The sequence below is a fragment of the Bombyx mori genome, chromosome 14 (assembly GCF_030269925.1).
Source record: "Bombyx mori chromosome 14, ASM3026992v2".
Taxonomy (NCBI): domain Eukaryota; kingdom Metazoa; phylum Arthropoda; class Insecta; order Lepidoptera; family Bombycidae; genus Bombyx; species Bombyx mori.
Genome location: NC_085120.1, coordinates 8,978,309 through 8,993,676, shown reverse-complemented (window position 1 = coordinate 8,993,676; position 15,368 = coordinate 8,978,309). Strand labels below are relative to the sequence as shown.

Below are 15,368 nucleotides of genomic sequence, written 5' to 3'. Positions count from 1 at the left end.
ATGTTTGTGCTTAGGCTCCTTCCTCTTCTGCCAAACTAAATGTGACAAATAACCAAGATCGCGCCTAATTCTACCGCGAAGCAGCCATACGTTCCCATTTGAAGGACAGCCGTTTTGCAGTAAAATTAAAAACGTCAATCTCTCAAGGTCAACCTATCTGTGCAATAAGAAAATGAAAAAATACAAACACATACGAGTGCACAGAGTAAGCATTGGCTTTTATTAATCTCAGGCGTATGGTGTCACAGATGTTCATGCAAATGAGGGACCAGATGTCTCTGAGTAGACGGCGCCAATCATGATGCCTGTGGTCTTTATTGGACTGGGACAACAATTTTAAGTTTGAGTAAAGCTTCATTCCCGAAAATTCACGGAAATGGTTATGTTAGCGCAACAGAGTTCCCTTAAAATATGCGCCAAGCAGTAGAGCGCATCCGGGCATCACGGATCCGGCTCGACGGACCATCGCGGGGTAGCTTCGGATCGTTTGATTTAATGGAGCCAGGACGAACTTGTGGGTGTGAACGTTTAGGGGAACGCTTGCCGGAAGCGACAGCGAATATATATTTGTTATTGATTTGTTTATTCATGGAGGAAAGTGACACGGAAAATGTGAAAAACATTTTCTTTTCAACTTTTCAGCATTTTGGTTGTATTCAAGCAAAACATACATATTGCATACCAAATTTAACGATTCATTATTTGTCCCTAGTGTAGTTTAATAACTACGGCATTAATTTTCATAATTTAAATTTTAAAGTATCTGCTTCAATTTCACATTCACAACTTCCACATCAAAGAGGATTAAAACTGATTCATATCGAGCGATACGTTAATTAATGAGAAACGTATAGGGCATAAGAAATTACGAATGGACGTATGGTTATTTAATCTATATATTAATACGTGAAGCAAAATTGTATTTTCTTTTGTATCCCTTTTTACGAAAATTGCGCGGACGGAGGAGTATGAAATTTTCCACTTATAGAGAATATAGAGAAGAAGTGCACAATGCTAATATTTTTTTTAAATAACGCATAAAAGATACATTAAATCAATAAAAAAAACATTACACACACTACGTACCATGTATTTGACGCACACACGCATGCATACTATTTATTGTCAAACTTTTGTTCTCGACCTCTGTGGTCAAATCACTGTAGCTATAGCTCTACTATGGGTCAAATTGAGAATAGATTAAATATTGTTTGTTTTTATTAATATGTTTTTATAGTGTAGCCTTGGCGAAATTTGTGATTATAGAAGTATAAAATACAATCACAATAGTGTACAAACTTACAATTCCAATTATAGTCGAATTTCGACTACTGCGGGACCTCTAGTTTTAATTATTGTAATACGTGTTTCAAGCGAAATTAATGATGAGATACAGTACAATGCAGACGATTTCGACCCGAATATTGACTATGTCGAGCGGGAAACGGAACCAGTGCTTCTTCCCAATATTACATAATTAAACTTCGGCCATAGAATTTATAATTAATTCACGTCAATATTAAAATTAACCCTCAAAGCGAATGTTTACAATTAATTTGTCGCCTTCTCCAATTCAGTAATTCAAAACGGAAAAAGGAGACGAGAGAATCTTTTATTCCACTAACGAAGTTTTATATTATGAGAGTGGTACCTACAAATATTTCTTTTTATAATTTTTTTTACTAAAAACTTGTATTTTCATTATTTTTTGTGCAAGATAACAAATAGTATGTCTAAGGCCACTGCGCTGTAATTAATCTTGACATATGCTAGATCTCACACTCCCCCAGTCTAGTCACTAAATAAAAAAGATTCAAGAATTACTTAAAACGGACGACAAATAACAGACTATGGGACAATAAGAGTAAGTTAAGTACCTACTGTTTTCACAAATTTCTGAGACATTGAATAACACTTTTTTTGTTTACAACTCGTATTAAATGGCTGTGAGTTTATGATGACATACATATTAATGTACCCTTGGATTTCGGTGATCTTTTTTTTTTCTGCTTAGATGGGTGGACAAGCTCACGGCCCACCCGGTATTAAGTGGTTACTGGAGCCCATAGACATCCACAACGTAAATGCGCCCCCACCTTGAGATATAAATTCTAAGGTCTCGACTGCCCCGCCCTTCAAACCGAAACGCATTACTGCTTCACGGCAGAAATAGGCAGGGCGGTGGTACCCACCCGCGCGGACTCACAAGAGGTCCTACCACCAGTAAAAACGCTTAAAATGGTAAAAAGATATTTTTTTAATGCACTAATAAATAAAAAGGTTTAATGTCTGAAGTCGAATATAGACAAAATAGATTTTGAAGTAATACGAATACCTTTTCTAGAAATTGTCACGGCATTGATCGTATCTGTTGGGTTTAGACGTTAGCAGTTTTTTTTTCATCGTTTTTTTTGCGGTACCTTTTAACGGCAAACAGAACTCCGAAGCTGTTCAGTATTCATGAAGCGGCCGGCCAGTTCGATGTTAGCTTGATCTCCTCTAGAGTAGTTCAGGATTAGGTCGTGTGTACCGTGGCCGCTCGCAAATGCCTTCCACACGGAATTAAGTAGTTTCCAGTCAATCTCGTAAGCAATTTGCTTGGGTACGTGTCCGAACGAACTTTAACTCGGTAGTGCGCTTAAGTAAATACACTCGGCGAATGTTACAAGACTACGCGTTTCGTGTTTGTCTTCTAGAAAATTCGGTTATAGTTTGACGATGCAGAATCATGAGCTAACTTCGCCGAGATTGTTTACATTTATATATCATTACATATTTAAAATTAACATTATTACATATTAAGCGATAAGTTTTATATTATTATTATTATTATATAATCACTAGCGCCCCCACAACGATTCTTATCATTAACGTCCCCGCAACTGGCGTAAGGAGTCCAACACTCATATAAATATTAGCCTATCCATTAAGTACATGTATTTTCTACATGGATACCAAGTTTCAAGTCAATCGGATGCATGGTTCAGTAGTTATAACGACACATACGTAAAAACCACTGTAGATTTATATATTAAGTATAGATTTTGTGACACAAATCTGATACCTATTCATTGGGGAAAGTCATTTCGTTCATCCCTACCGTAGACTTCGCTTCCAAGATCCAGGGAATAAATGCACAGATTGCAATAGTTCACTTGATTCTGTTTTGCTTTATTTGTAGCTTCACTTTTACAATCTTTAGATATGTGCTCACTACAGAATACAACGCTTTTTCTCCCGTTTTTTTTGACTACCGCCTTTTTTATTATGTCTCGTCCCCACTTCTGACATTGCTCCCATCAACAGTGTTGCTATTAGGCAATCCGAAAATTGTCTAAATTTTAACATGATAAATTTTATATTAGTCACTAGCGACCCGCCCTCGCTTCGCCTCGGAAACATTAAATTTTATTATTGGGTAAACCGCGGTTATTGTCGTACCGCGGATGAGGCCGCGGGGCGAAGCTTCTCTAAAAAAAGTAGCCATGTTACTCCTTATATCATCAGCTACCTATCAGTGAAAATCCCGTCAAAATCGGTTCTGCCGTTCCAGAGATTAGCCGGAACAAACAGACAGACAGACAGAAAAATTGTAAAAAGTGTTATTTTGGTGTATGTACCGTATATATTCATATGCATGTAGTAAAAAGCGGTTATTTCAATATTACAAACAGACACTCCAATTTTATTTATACGTATATAGATTTTACACCAACCTTACACTACTAATATCTAAAGGCGTATCGATAACTACTTGATCGAATCGATATAAAAACCTAACGTTACAAATGTTCGAATGTTCTCGGTTGTGTCAAATTCGGTGACTGTTGAAACGGTGCCTAGTGGCAAACGCAATCAGGCCGCGGACTGGTAGAGGGAGCGGATTACGTGACACCAGCGGATAGGTCGTCAATATTCATGAGAGCAGCCGTACACAGATGAATGAACGAGCCGCTCTTCTGTTGTCGAGAGTTCGTCGCGCAGCACTAATTTAACGACGCCATTAATGTTTTGTGTCGTTTGAATAATCGATACACATCGTCTTTTCGCATTAAAAGTGTACAATTTTCAAAAATATTCGAAATTGAGTTAATATGCGGAATCATTTGGTATCACCAGTTATTTTTCTCATTAGTACTCTCAAAATAGCGTAGTTTTTTTTTGGAATGATGTTCCTTACCTCGCTTTGCGAAAGGGGACTAGACGGAAAAAATTAAGACCAATAGTTTTAACGACACTTTTTGCTATAGTTATAGCCGTGCGGTGTGCGTGTGTTTCTCGGTCTGTCTGTCTCTCTCTCTCTCTCTCTCTCTCTCATAGAAAACAAGCCAGTTATTTTCGTTTTTCGTTTCATCTTTCTATTTCGCTTTGAACAGTGTGGTGTCGCGACGATTATTTTTGTTGAGTGCATATAGGTTTTTTGTACATAAAAATATAATTACCAATTTAAAAAAAAAAATATAATTCCTTCACTAATTAATCGAAAAGAACTTCGTTCCATCCGGGTGTCCCTTGACACACCTCTCGAGTTCTTTTTAAAGTTTACCTATATTTTGACTACTATTAACAAAATTAATACATCATTTTATCTTACTTTAAAAGACAGATAATGTAACTGGTAAAAACTAAAAAAATAAACGTTCCAAAGATGATTAATATTAAAAATATCTTAAGTTAAACCTTTAAAACACTATCCTGTAAAATTTAGTAAGTTTTGAGATTATACAGTTTTAATGCGAGAAGACGACATATTCACGGAGTGTCACAGAATGGATTTACAATGTTCTTGATTGATTGATTATTTTATTGGCCTTTTTTTTTTTTAGACATACTTCGTCTGTGCAATTAATATTAAACGTTAGTACCTACGCCACAAAGAATAAAACCCAAAACCGATATCGCTAATGACCCCGCATCATTGTTCGATGAAACAAAACATTCATCAATATGGCACCGAAGCTAGAAGTTTAAAATCCTGAACAAAAAAAATTATAAACGAACCCTAAAATAGAATAAAAACCGGTTTCCATTATGTATCTCCTCCGAACCCCTGTAACATTAGTATGCAAATTTTTCATATCTGCCCCCGGCGAGTGCCCGGATAATCAATCTAACTGGCCAGGTGTCCGCCCGTTGTTATGGAAACGTTCTCCTTTGTTCCACTTAACGAGCTGACTTGATTTTAAGGGTCCGATGACGTAAACGGAAGAACCACAAGCTCTTTAAGTGAATTTATGAATACGCATTACGATTCTCTGATGTAGGCATCATCAATACACGCAGACTGCAAAATGACCGCCAAGAATGACATTGCCTTCAATCAGGAATCAAACCTCGATTCCGTAGCGACGAAGTACATGTGACCAGTATAATGATTCAGTTATCTACATTTTAATTAATAATCGGAAAATTTAATGTTTCATTTTATAAATTATTTTATGTTACACATAAACATCTTTATAAAAAAGTAACCTCCGCATTAGTTTTTTAATTTTAATAGAAGAAAACTGGTTGCATTATATGTACATTTACGAGAAGCTTGCTATTTCTTTCGCACTCGCGCACTCCCGACCTTCTACGACAATGACGATAATGTGGATATTTTTATTTCGTGTTTGATAATTATCGATTTTCACTGGACTTCAAACTGTTTATAATTAATAAATTTAGGTTTTTTTTAATATATTTACAAAAAATAGTTAATTCAACATCATTATTTGTACCTTATTGTCAATTTGCGTTATGTTCAACTACACTTTTTTTTTGTCAGGAGGAAATCACCGGCCTTCCGCCCTCCACTGGGGATGGAGGGCGGGGCATGTCGGAGTTGAACCGACTAAAACCTCCTGTCGCTCAACAACCAGCATCCAAACCTCGCATGAGACAGAACTCATGAAAAGGCAAAGGGGGGAAAGTGAAGCGTTTAGTGCGGAGCACATCTCTCCCATCACCCTCCCTCTCGGGACGCCGGACTGGCGGTGGTCGGCGCCACGACCACCAGCCCTCTCGGTCGACAGGCTGTCCGAAGTCCGCCTAGATGGCGCCGGTTAGAATGGTCTATCCTACGGAATACCCCACTGGGTCAGAACCAGCGTGGGTTGAGGATAGCCGGCTTTCCATCACCCGGATGCTCTTGCATAAAACGCGTGCAGAGCAGCTTGCACGTCGTCTTTTTAGCCCCCCTTCGCCGATCCCCAGGCCGACATGTGAGGGAGACCCGAAACACAGAGGACCAGGGTTTGGGCGAAATCCACCTCCCTGGTCGGCTCGGCTCCGATCCTGTGCAGGAACTCACCGAAGCAACCATGCCCAGTGAGCACCTGCGTGAGCCGGAAAGTGAGGCGTCCTCTGTCACGATTCACCCAATTCACAAGAACCGGGCGAATCGCCTCGACGGTCCTACGACCAGCCGAAGGATCGGCCAGCCATCTGGACCATGACTCCAGCACGAACCGCCGAGACTGGGCCCTCCGCGCTCTGACTACACTGGGGCTGGGACGTGCCACGCCCCGGACAAAAAGGTCAGCCCGCCACTGATAGTCTGCGGCGAGCACCTCCGCTTCCAGAACCCAAAGCGGCGTCCCAGCTAGTACACACGCCGCCTCGAAGGAGAATGTTCAACTACACATAATAACTTTCTAAACGCTTTTTTTTTTCCTTAAAAACTTTGAATATAAACTTTTGTTGGGGACGATCCGTTATTTACAAAATTAAATTACACCCAACAATAAAGAACAGGAATACCGCACAATAAGGTTTTCAGTGAATAGATGACAAGTCCCTTGTTTGTGTGTCATTGATAAATCGAATTATATTTTAGGTTGGATTTTGCGTGTTTTCTTCCGAATAATTTCCCTTCGGTATGTTCAGAATGCGTACTTATTGGTAAATGTGGAGTTAATAATATTAGAATACACCATGTTGTCTTTTTTAATGATGTTTGTTGTTGCATATCAATCCACTTCGATAAAGCGGCACGACACGAGAACCCTCTCATCGTGGCCGCCGGTAACTACATTCCCGATCCTGCGGAAAGAATGGAAAGCAGTCGACGTCGCCCAAAACACGTCATCTCGGATCCTCCCAATCCACTGACGGTGCTTTTAGGTGCCTCAAGCACCGGTCACCGTTCGTCGCAAGCGACGGGTTCGACGAGTAAATTAACCCTCAGACACAGCCCACTGAGTTTCTCGCCGGATCTTCTCAGTGGGTCGCGTTTCCGATCCGGTGGTAGATTCTGCGAAGCACGGCTCTTGCTAGGGTTCGTGTTAGCAATGTCGTCAGGTTTGAGCCCCGTGAGCTCACCTACTAGTTAAGGTTACGCTGGAATAGCCTCTCAAGGCTACCAGCTTAGGTAGGAATGAAAAAGAAGACGCACTGAATGTGTACTGCAATGGAAGCAATTGTGCAATGTGAAGTTAGCCGTCAAAGATTTTTGTGGCTTTATCACAACACTGTTTAGGATTATCTCTCTCTACCTACTTATCCTATCTTATATTATAGTTCGATTCAACTATTTGGCGATCTGACCCACGTCAACCCTCGTTGAGATCTTTAAACTACATATTAATCAAACAGGTCAGGAATTAGCTGGAGGGTTCGCATCTAAAATAAGGCGAGCAACAACCGTAGCATGCGTATGTTTTTTTATTATTATCCGCAGAGGCTAACAAGGCTAACAAGACTGAGCTTCTTTTCTTATGCTGTATAACTCCCTCACACACATCCAATTTCTTTGCGCTAGTTATGAGTGGTGGAAGAAAACTCATAAATGAGTTTAACTTAGATATGTCGCTAAACATACTTTTTTTATTTTCATTTACGTCCGTACTCTGCTAGGTTTCATGAAAACTGAATAATCCAAAGATGAGTGCGGTGTCGCCGATGACTGACGTACGTCAAAGGAAATATTTTTATTAAAAAAATATGTGTCCGTCCTCTATAACGTGTTTTCAATAGCCTCACACGTCGCGAACACACACATTACCCACATGATAAAATCTTTTTTCAGATTTTATCTAACAGTAGCCATGAGTTCAAGTATGTTTTTAATTACATATTGCAAAGATAGATGGATAGAGGGCCTACAAACATCAACCATGTAAGTGCCGCTACCCATCTTGAGATATAAGTTCTAAGGTCTCAATACAACGGCTGCTCCACCCTTCAAACCGAAACGCATTACTGCGATACAGCCGAAATGGACAGGGTGGTTGTACCTACCGGAGCGGGCTTACAAGACACCCTACCATTTGCTTTAGTAAGCAATCCCAATAATAATTAAATATTAAAGTTCACTTGTCTCTAGTAAGTAAATTATCAGTTGACCTACATTGGAGCAGTTTTTCGATCGATAATTCGAGTTTCTAGTTACGGCCACAATGTAAAACTAACATCAACTTATAGGCGTAAAAGTGAGCTTCGAGTTTGCCTTTGGTAATGCGGTATTTGTAATTATAAATATACAATTGCAAAGAATTCCCTGTTTAAAATTCAGTCTTCTACATATTTTTACTACACTTAGCCCTCATTCGCACGGGCGTTATAAAAACGTTGCGTTAAAACTCGGCGTTGGCGCTTTTATAACGTTCTCGATGTGACTTAATCTGTAACGCCCAACGCTTAGCGCTTAAAATGCAACACTGCGCGATAAATAGCGTCGCGTATTAAAAGCGCTGACATATGAACGTATACTAGGAAATGCATCTGTTCTATTTGAACGCTTTTTTAACGCGCCCTAAAAAAAAACTCCCGTGCGAACGAGGCCTTATAGATAGCAACATCAGGCATCTACAGCCCAATTTCGCGAGAGAAATAAGCAGTGTCATATGTTGATCTATAGAACTAGTTTTATTTTAATTCACGAGTGGTTACTATCTAATCATATTAGCAAGTCACAATTGCATTGCGGAAATGAAAAAACCTTCTATGAAAAAAACTTTTTCATGTATACAGTTGTATTATCTATATATTAATACGTGAAGCAAAAACTTTGTATCCCCTTTTTACGAAAATTGCGTGGACGGAGGAGTATGAAATTTTCCACACTTATAGAGAATATAGAGTAGAAGTGCACAATGCTAATATTTTTTTAAAATAATGCATAAAACATACATTAAATCAATAAAGAAAACATTACACACACTACATACCATGTATTTGACGCACACACGCATGCATACTATTTATTGACAAACTTTTGTTCTTGACGTCTGTTGTCAAATTGAGAATAGATTAAATATTGTTTGTCTTTATTAATATTTTTATAGTGTAGTCTTAGCGAAATTTGTGATTATAGAAGTATAAAATACAATCATAACAGTGACAAAACTTACAATTCCAATTAATTATAGTCGAATTTCGACTACTGCGGGACCTCTAGTATATAGAAATCAATCTCATATGTCTGCAATAAACGTTAGATTTGTTCATAAAAACGCGAAATTTCTCTTCACTTTAATATAAATCTAAACTTATAATAGATTTTATATTCAGTTGTCGGATCATAGTTTACGAGCATTATTTAAACGCACCGTAAGCAATGAGAAAGATTTATGCTCAATCATATGTACTTTACATTTGAAGCATAAATATTTACAACAATTCTAAAATTAAACGCAGGTATTCAAATGACTACGATGTTATAAATATTAATGCAAAGCACGTCATTTCGGATCCTCTCGATCCACTAACGGTGCTTTTAGGTAACTCAAGCACCGGTCACTGTTCTACGAGATCATTCATCATTATCGATTTTTCTGCATTCTTTTGTTTATAACTTTAGCTTCGTTAAAAACGGCTTTGAGTTGAACGGAACAAAAGTGCTTCGAACTATCTACCCTGTATAGATACTTCACTTCATACGCGCGCGGGCAGGTACCGCCACTCTGCCTATTTCTGCCGTGAAGCAGTAATGCGTTTCGGTTTGAAGGGCGGGGCAGCCGTTGAATTGTTAAAAGTGAGACCATACAAATCATGTCTCAAGGTGGGTGGTGGCATTAACATTGTAGTCCGGTAACCAGTAAACACCAGGTGGGCGTGAGCTCGTTCACCCATCTAAGAAATAAAAAAAAAACGCTTTATTGAGTTGACCACGGACACATGCTAGTCGCCAATACAAATACATTTACGATTATACAAGGACATTAAAAAGCTAAACTGCAAAACGCACGTTGAACAGAAGATCGCATTGAGGTCTGTTACGCATGTATGCTCATGCGTGTACTTAAGACGTTCTAACTACCAACAGTATTTACGCTAGAGTTTACGTTCGATTTTTATGACACAATGTTATTTTCTTGTACCGTGGAAGTCATTCGTGAATTTAGGTTAGAACAGGGCAGTCCAAACCAAACGTACCTTTGCGGGCTAATTATGTTTAGGTACTCCAAAAGCTGGAGGACGGCAGAAAAATATATTTTCAATAATAAAATATTTTTCGGGAATTCCCCCAATAATAGTAAAAGATATCATCGCTTTCAAATGATTTCATGGAAATGGAAGGTTACAAGAATAAAGATAAATCATACCGAATATTGATCATACAAAGGCAAAGTTTTGACAAAGAATTATACAAACTATTTATATCCAAAACTATTGGATTAAAGCATGCGTCGCGGGCGGTTGTCTGGACAGCCCTGTGTTAGAACGTATTTCATTCGAAATTGGGATCCCTCCGTATGAGAACATCGGTACAGTCGCATCGTTAGATATGACCACGACACAGCGACTTTAACAACTAGGTACCTGGGTCTGCGGAGGGACTTCGGTTCCCTCTGTATTTTGTACCGTATGTTCCATGGGGAGTGCTCTGAGGAATTGTTCGAGATGATACCAGCATCTCGTTTTTACCATTGCACCGCCCGCCACCGGAGTAGAGTTCATCCGTACTACCTGGAGCCACTGCGGTCATTCACAGTGCGTTTCCAGAGATCTTTTTTGCCACGTACCATCCGGCTATGGAATGAGCTCCCCTCCACGGTGTTTCCCGAGCGCTAACGAGGCTTGTGGAGAGTATTAAGCGGTAGGCAGCGGCTTGGCTCCGCCCCTGGCATTGCTGAAGTCCATGGGCAACGGTAACCACTCACCATCAGGTGGGCCGTATGCACGTCTGCCTCCAAGGGCAATAAAAAAAAAAAAAAAGCGACCACGTGATCCAGTTTGAAGGGTGGGATGACTGTTATCCATACTGACATTGTGAAAATGTGATAGCGTGTTTATTTGTCCTTCTTTCAAGTCGAAGTGACAGAACGAATAGACTTTTTTTTTTAACTTTACAGTTTTAAGGTCAAGAGGGTGCTAGGAAGGGTCAACAACATGTTCCTTTTATATCGAATAAAAAAAAACTAAATTCCTCACGAAAATATTTTATTTTGAAAAAAAAAAAAAAAACGTGACACTACAAAAAGCAATCATTTTAACTTGATCACGCGGGCGAAACCACGAGCAACAACTGGTATAATATAATTGAAATTTCGACCTCCTGTTTTAAGGTATCGGTACATTCACACGTTGTGACGTCTACGCATATTCGAAAACTCTTCGCACCAAGTACTGATTACATTCCTCAGTTTCAAGAATAATTTCAATAAACAAAAATTACAAAATAGAGAGAGAAGGAATGAGAGAACGAAAAGAAAGAGGGAGAAAGAGAAAGGTATTATACACTACTCGCTTGTTTATACGACTGTCACGCCTGCGCACGTCTCATTTAACGGTTTTATTCCACGCACTTTTTTCCACGGATTTTTTCCACGCACTTTTTTCCACGGATTTTTTCTTACGGTTTTACTATCACATTTTTTTCAGTTCGGTCGCGCAGCAAAATCCCTATCCCCTCCAAGCCTACCGTAAGGAACTTCGTTCCAAAAACACACAAAATGTAGACTAGCGGAATAACAAGACCCGATTTCCAGCACGTGGATGTGAAAACTCAATACTTACTTGGGCGTCAATTATCGACGGCCCAGTGGCGCGAGTGGCGAAAACGTCATTACTACTTACATACGCTAGGTGTGAATTTGTCACGGCTATCGGTCGCGGGTTTCGCAACGACAACTTTCTATCGATTTGCAACGTCATTTGAATGTTTCGAAAACGTTTATAACAGCATTAATTACTTAATATAATACCGCTAATAATATTTGTAGGCATTACGAGTAAGTAAGTAAAGCTTTTTTTTTGCTTAGATGGGTGGACGAGCTCACAGCCCACCTGGTGTTAAGTGGTTACTGGAGCCCATAGACATCTACGACCTAAATGCGCCACCCACCTTGAGATCTAAGTTCCAAGGTCTCAGTATAGTTACGACGGCTGCCCCACCCTTCAAACCGAAACACATTACTGCTTCACGGCAGAAATAGGCAGGGTGGTGGTACCTACCAGCGCGGACTCACAAGAGGTCCTACCACCAGTAATTACGCAAATTATAATTTTTCGGGTTTCATTTTTATTACACGATGTTATTCCTTCACCGTGGAAGTCAATCGTGAACATTTGTTTAGTACGTAATTCATTAGAAAAATTGGTACCCGCTTGGGATTCGAACATCGGTGCATCGCTCAACACGAATGCACCGGACGTCTTATCCCTTACGCCTTCACGTAGGTACCCACCCGTCACACTTCGGTTACGAATACTGAAGCGACAATAGTATTTTAACTCGATCATTGAACGTTTTCTAAACGACAATTACATTAAGGTGAATTATAAGCATCGTTAGAGATTCCCGTGTGACCGAATCTTAGTGATTAGCTTAATTCTCAAGACACGCTCTTCGTGGCTTCCCTCGCCGAAGACAAATTAGGGCAGATGTCAGTTTGAACTCGTAAAATCTAACTCGATGTACTCGAGAACGCATTAGCGATAATCTCAAGTTCAATCACACGCATTCGACTACAAATAGGGTTGTCAGACGAAATCTGAAAATTCAAAACCTTAAAATCACATGTTTTCACAAAATTTTATATCTCCGATTAGACCCAAAAAGGATATAAGAGAGTTTTAGTCGCTTGTGTTTTATTTATTTGGAACGTTTCAAAGTAACAGAACAATCAATTATGACTTAAATCGTTCATGGTACATCCCTGTGTGTGCATAAAATTCTATGGGCATATTATTGGAAATCAATAATCGATTCCACCTCAAGAACATTGCGACACGTACAACGTGATCGGACTACAGCGTAAATTTTTCGTCTTCCCTAATAAAACTGAATACAGAGTATAGTCTAAGAGAATCGAGGAAATATTTTTTTTAAATAAACAATTATTTACAAGCTACTGTAACATTGACTGCCTTGTAGGTCACTAGGGCCCTACGCGGCGCACTAAAGTATATATTCGCACCTTTAGAATTATAGAGACCCAATTCGAAATCTTTGGATTTTGTCTTTCATTCAAAAATTGACCTAGAACAACTCTTTTCAGCGACTGTTGGTAATCAAATGACCAGAAGTAGGTTATAGAGGAACAAAGCTATCCATCGGTCTCTTTCACTCCGTCCCCTACCTCTACGTTCTTTCGGTTTGAGAACTCTAATCGATGTTTTCCAAAAAACACATTTTTTGATTTGGGTCTTTATAATTCTAAAGGTGCAATAAGTCAATTTCTGTTACTAAGGTGCCTGGATTGCCCAACTTGCCTTCTTTTGGTTTTATAATGTGTGTTTTAGTCTTTTAGGTCTGTTAGAAATAGATTCCTTCTCAGTACCTTCGGATTCATCTTTCATAGAGCTTACTAGATATTCCGGCGTCGTAGTAAATGAAATCGATATAGTTACTTCAGTGCGCCATATAGGGCAGCAGTGATCTACGTAGCAGTCAAAGGGTTAGTAAACAATAGTTTAAAAAAATTACTAAAAAATAGAAAACACTTTCAACAAGTTCAGTAAGAATAAAAGAATAATTATATCGTCGTGGCCTAAAGGATAAGACGTCCGGTGCAATCGTATCTAGGCGGGTACCAATTTTTGTAATGAAATATGTACTTAACAAATGTTCACGATTGACTTCCACGGTGAAGGAATGACATCGTGTAATAAAAATCAAACCAAAATTACTGGTGGTAGGACTTCGTATGACTAGATACTATCACCCTGCCTATTTCTGCAGTGAAGCAGTAATGCGTTTCGGTTTTAAGGGCGGGACAGCTATACTGAGACCTTACAATTTATATCTCAAGGTGGGTGGCGCATTTACGTCGTAGATGTCTATGGGCTCCAGTAACCACTTAACACCAGGTGGGCTGCGAGCTCATCCACCCATCTAAGCAATAAAAAAAAGTATTTTATCTTAAGATAATAGCATACGCGTGATGTCATAATCATTTTATTGATCAAATTAATAGTACTTACTGCCTTGTACGAGCCAACAACGCCATGCCATCAAACGTCATTAAAACATAGAAACATTATCGACGGGCGCGAATGAAAAACTATTAGCCTTGACCGAACTTGAAAACATTATGAATAATTTAGTGTACCTGAAAAAGATCGATACTAAAATTCTAATGAATTACTTGAATGTCAATTTTTTCTACGAATTTTAACTAGACGAGGGTAGTTTTTTGATGTTACGTTGATTTCTTTGCAAGTCGAGTGGAATACTTAGCGACAAAAAACACGTAAACAGATTAACATAGCGGTTTGTTTTCAATCAAAATAACAGAAAACTTTAGTTCGTTTTTACCGGTTTCAAATCAAAGAACCTGCTATACAGATACACGCTGAATACAAGTTAACGAATACGCTATTTTAGTATAAACAGGTTTTTGTAAAATCAGCTTATCTATCTATCTTAATATATAAAAATGCATTGCTGTTCGTTAGTCTCGCTAAAACTCGAGAACGGCTGCTGGACCGATTTGGCTAATTTTGGACTTCAATTATTTGTGGAAGTCCAGGGAAGGTTTAAAAGGTAGATAATTATGAAAATGCTCGGAATTAAATAAAATAAGAATTTCGTTTTTCCTTTGATGTGTCCCCCGTCGGACGGTTTCCTTTTGTTTGTTTTAAGTTTATTTTATATAAAGTTTAGGTCTTTTATTTATCGATTGAGGCACTACGAAGTCTGCCGGGTTCGCTAGTAAGACACATAATTCGATATTTGAGCTCCACAAGTCATTGTACGCGCCAACGGCATCATTACACTCGTGATGTTTCATTATTCACTGTCGCTTACTATCTTAGTTTCACCAATTAATTACATCGAAGCCATCACAGCCCCCTTTGCTGCTTCACTAAACGCCAATAATAGGACACGAAACTTCATTCGTCCAGTTTTAAGTTTTACTTTGTACGTCTTTAAAGTTCATTTTCGAAATATAGCTACGAAAACGGTTTACACGTTAGCGTAGTTTCCAATTTAATAC

General features: G+C 38.9%; 1 protein-coding gene and 1 long non-coding RNA gene across 3 annotated transcripts in view; both read right to left on the bottom strand.

Annotated features, from left to right (window-relative positions):
• Positions 1–14,792, bottom strand: part of LOC134200118 (uncharacterized) — an 80,049-nt gene extending 65,257 nt beyond the window's left edge. Inside the window, exon 1 of the long non-coding RNA XR_009974879.1 lies at positions 14,353–14,792. This is a non-coding gene — a long non-coding RNA (uncharacterized LOC134200118). The remainder of the gene's footprint in view (positions 1–14,352) is intronic.
• The window catches only part of LOC101740818 (ubiquitin-like protein 3), a 178,247-nt gene that overhangs the window by 120,293 nt on the left and 42,586 nt on the right, over positions 1–15,368 (bottom strand). The gene's annotated exons all lie outside the window — the stretch shown is intronic.